We start from the raw sequence: 4,957 nt of genomic DNA, 5'->3' as shown, positions 1-4,957 counted from the left end.
TGGGGCAGCACCTGCCCTTTGGTCTTGCCATGTAGGGGGCAAACAGACCAAAACAGCATAGTTTCTATCTGCAGGAAGTTCCCAAAGAAAGAGAAATCAGAAGGGACTAAAGAAAGAAATGCCAGAAGTGCCTCACATGCCCAAGTTCTCATTAAATAACTCATTAATCTAATCAGTCACTTCCACATTGACCAGGAATTAGCAAAAGGGTGGCTGGTGAGGAGATAGCACAATTCTTCACTGCAGCAGCTCTCAAACTTGGCATTTATCAGAGTCTCTCAGGGGACTTGTTCTACATGCCCAGATATCTGGGCCCACTTAAGAGTTTCTGATGCGGTAGTCTGAATGAGGTCTGAGAATCTTCATTTCTAACAAATTTACAAGTGATGCTGAATTACTGCAATGACTCTAATGCAGTGGTTCACAACCTTGACAAACATTGGAATTGCAAGAGAGGAATGAGTCTCTCCTCTTATCATTCCTCAGCTTTTTCCCAGCTTTTAGCCCATAAGGCTTAACCCTTAATCCAATAGTCTAGTACTCCTACCAAGGGAAGGAATCAGCAGTCTATCAGAATAATGTAGCTCCCTCTTCACGAGACTTCTCCCTCGGTATTGACCATTAGTCCTGCAAGGGACTGCTGGTAGAAAACTATAAGATGGATCAGAACATAAATGCATTCAAAGGCCATACTGTGCTCCAATACTCTCTATTCTATTTTCCATTCTAAATTACATCTAGTCACACTGTCCAAAATAGCTCATTAGGGATTCTACAGTGAAATTAAATGACACTAAGATATTCTAATAAAACATCAATAATGAGATATTCCAAATTTGAGTATAAACCCTCTTCCACCATGAATTTCTCAGGTTGAAATTACATCTATGAAATCAAATCCTCCAAATATTAAAGCCGAAAAGCAATAATCTTGCTTTTGTGTTCTAGCCAAAATAAATCAAAGACCCAAATTCCATCCTTCCCAGTTTCTTATTATTCTGAGTCCATCAGAGACATACTTTATATCTCAGTAGAATTGTGGTTCTTTTCGTAGCTGCAACTGAGTTCTTTTCCACTGGAATAGGTATAGTTCTCTTAGGATTCTAACAGAACTATATATACCTCACTAAATATTATGTGAGTACCAGTCTCACACCCACTTGTTTTAGAAAACATATCAATCCTTAGCAGTTAGCAGGTATTCAGGCGAAATTATATTCCCAGAACCCTCTCCTTATTATTACCAAAGACCACAGCAGAAATCCAGTGAAGTCTGAGAGAGGGACTGATGGACAGAAGTGAGACAGAATCCTTAGTTTCAGCTTTGCCACGATGCCAATCATTCTATATCTTTGTTGGGAGAACATGACTTTGAACCCAAAATTTGAATATCATCTCCCATCTAGAGCCTAATTATGCACCATTTTCACTATATTAAGGGGAAGGAACGAAAGGTCAACTATGCATACTGTCTCAGCAGTTAGAGGGTAGAATTTGAGACACTGCTATCTCCTAACAAAACTTAGAAATTTGCAGTGGTGGTAATATAAGTCTCTGGACTTATTTTGTGGTGCCTTTATTTCCAATCCAGCACATTGAAAACATTTTAATTCCACCTGCCTCTGAGAACTTGTTTCTGACTTGTGAATGTGAGTTCTGTCTGGTGACTTAGTCTTTACCATCTCTTGTGAAGAGGCATCGTCAGTCCTGTACCCACGGTGATGGTTGTCATTGTCTTTTGTTGTGAAACTACTCAGACTCAGGAATCCTGCCCCTCAGGGAAGGATTCGCCCTCATCTCACATTAGTTTCAGCTGGAAAATCACTCTCAGAGGATTCCTGATCAGAAGCTGCTGCTGCTTCTGAAGCCCGTGGCCCAGGTCCCAGTCAGAAACAAGACTTCTACCATGTGTTCTTCAAGATCTGCTTTGCCTTAGCTTTTGAATGGTCGAGGCTCTGGGTAACTTTCCTTTGGGTTATATCTTTCTGTAGCAGTGGGATATGACTTTAATGCTCTATATTTCTCATTTTCTTAAATATTGAGTAAATTTCATTTTAATCAGCTTATCAAAGTATAATTTACCTATAAAAGAATTCATTGTTTTTAAGTATACTGTTTGATGAACTTTAATAAATGTATACAGTCATGTGACCACTATGACCATCAAGACACAGAACACTTTCATCACTTCTCAAAATTCCCTTGTTTCTCTTTGAAGTCAACACCATACTCCACCCATATCCAGAGGATCCACTGATCAGCTCTGTTACCATATTTTACCACTTTAAAAATTTTATGTAAATGAATCATGCAGTGTGTAATCTTACAGGTCTGAGTTTATTCACTTACTGTATGCTTTTGAGATTCATCCATGCTGTTGCATGTATTGATAGTTCATTTTTATTCCTGAGTAATATCCTATGGAATGGATATACCATAATTTGTCCAATTACCACTTAGTGGACATCTGGGTAGTTTCCAGCTTTTGGCAATTATGAATAACTGTGCTATGAACATACATGTACAACTCTTCGCGTGAACATTTTTTAGTTCTCTTAGATAAGTACCTGAGAGTGGTATTTATTGCTGAGCCATATTGTATGTATTTACATATTTATTAATATATATTATTTAAATATTTATTTAATATTATTAAATAATATTAAATATTTAACTACCAAACTGTTTTCTGAAGAAGCTGTACCATTTTGCATTACCACCAACAATGTATGAAAGTTCCAGCTGCTTCACAATCTTCCTATTATTTTAGGAAGTCTCTTCTAAGATATTCAAATTTTTAATATTTAGTCTTTTAAGATTTTGACAATCTTTTTCTTTTTTTAATTTGTTTATTTTAAAGATATGGGGTACAATTCAGGGTTAGGTATACAAATGTTCATTAAGGCAGGTACCCTTGTTGATGAAGTGTGCTCCTCCCTCCCCTGGCAGTTTCCCTCAACTGCCAATAGTTTCCCTCAACTACCAGTAGTCTTTAATGTTAGCCATCCTCTTGGATATGTTGTGCTGTCTTGTTTGCATGTTCCTATGACCAACAGTGCTGAGCATTTTTCGTGTGCTCATTGCTCAAGCATCCATCTTCTTTAGTTAAGTGCCTGTGTACATATTTTGCCTATTTTTCTAGAAATTGACCTTCCATACAATCCAGCAATCCCCCTTATGGGAATATACCTGGAGGAACTTAAGTCATTCTACAAAAAAGATACCTGCACACACATTTTTCTTGCAGTACTATTTATAATAGCAAAAACATGGAACCAACTGTGCTGCCCATTGAAACTGGACTAGATTTTTAAAATGTGGTACATACACACAATGGAATATCACACAGCCATAAAGAAGAACCAAATTATGGACTTCACAGCAACTTGGATGGATTTTGAGTGTATAATACTCCGTGATGTATCACAGAAACAAAGAACTGAATATCACATGTTCTCACTCATAAGTGGACTCTGAACATTTACCATAACACTATAAGAAAGTAATCGGCAGTAGCCAGAAACTGCCAAGAGTGGGAGAGGGGGACACATAACATCAATAAGGGTACCTGATCTCAAACTAGGCAAAGTGGGGACCAAAGGGAGGCCAACTTTACCTGTACAATGACCACTTGTATACCTAATCCTGAATTGTACCCCACATCTTTAAAATAAAATTTTAAAAAATATTTTTTCTATTTTTTAAAAGTAAATTGTCTCTTCTTATTATTGAATTGTAAGAGTTCTTTATAAATTCTGAAAACTAATCTTTTTGCAAAATATATGTTCTGTAAGTGTTTTATTCCAGGCTGTGATTTGCCTTTATATTTTCTTAACAATACTGTTTAAAGAGTAGAAGTTTTCAATTTTTATGTTCAAGTACCTATCAAAGATCACAAAAAGTTTTTTTTTCCCAGAAATTTTGTAGTTTAGCTCTTACATTGGCTCTATAGTTTATTTCAAGTTAATTTTTGTCTATGGTGTGTGGCAAAAGTCAAAGTTTTTTTTTTCCTTTTTTATAGTTTGTGCTAGCATTAAAAGGCTATCCCTACTTTATTGAATTACCTTGATACTTTTGTCAAAATCAATTGATCTTCTATGTGTGGGTCTCTTTCTGAACTCTTTATTCTGATTCACTAATGTATATGTCTGTTCTTATGCCGATACTCTACTGTTATTACATGTAGCTTATATAAAGTCTTAAAATTAAGGTGAATCCTCTTTGCCCTTTTTTCAGAATTGCTTTATCTATTCTAGTCCTTTGCATTATCAGATCAGTTTTAGATTGACTTTGTCAGTTTCTACAAAATCCCTGCAAGAATGTGTATTGAGATTGTTCAGGATCAGTAGGATCATTTTGTGGGGACAGGGAGGGGAAGAGAAGTGGGATTAATGGTAGTCAATAACTTTCTGGGGAAAGGGTGGCACACCTCATCAACAAGGGTTCCTACACAATGAATATTTGTATACCTAACCCTTAACTGTACCCCACAATTTTAAAATAAAAAATATATATTATTAAAAAAGAGTAGATCGTTTTGGGAAAAAACAGTATTAAGTCTTTCAATCTATGAACACAGTATATCTTGCTATTAATTTAAGTCATTAAGATTTTTTTTCAGCAGTATTTTGCAGCTCAGTATACAGATATTTCATATATTTCGTTATGTTTATCTTAAGTGTTTCATGTTTTTCAAATGCTACTGCCAATGATATCTTTAAATTTCAGTTTCCAATTGCTCGTCTTCATTTATGAGTCTTACCATTTTGTCTTTTTTTGTCTGTTAATAAAGTGAGTTATATAAATTGATTTCTAATATTAAACAACCTTGCATTTCTAAGATAAACCCCACTGGTCATTATGTATTATCCCTTTTATTTTAGACTCAATTTGCTAAAATTGTATTGTGAATTTTATTTATGAAAAATATTGGTCTGTAGTTTTCTCCTCTTGTAAT

The sequence above is a fragment of the Carlito syrichta genome, unplaced genomic scaffold (assembly GCF_000164805.1).
Source record: "Carlito syrichta isolate Samal-C Ts95f unplaced genomic scaffold, Tarsius_syrichta-2.0.1 Scaffold297942, whole genome shotgun sequence".
Lineage (NCBI taxonomy): Eukaryota > Metazoa > Chordata > Mammalia > Primates > Tarsiidae > Carlito > Carlito syrichta.
The sequence above is the reverse complement of the archived record's forward strand: the minus strand, read 5'-3'. Positions refer to the sequence as shown.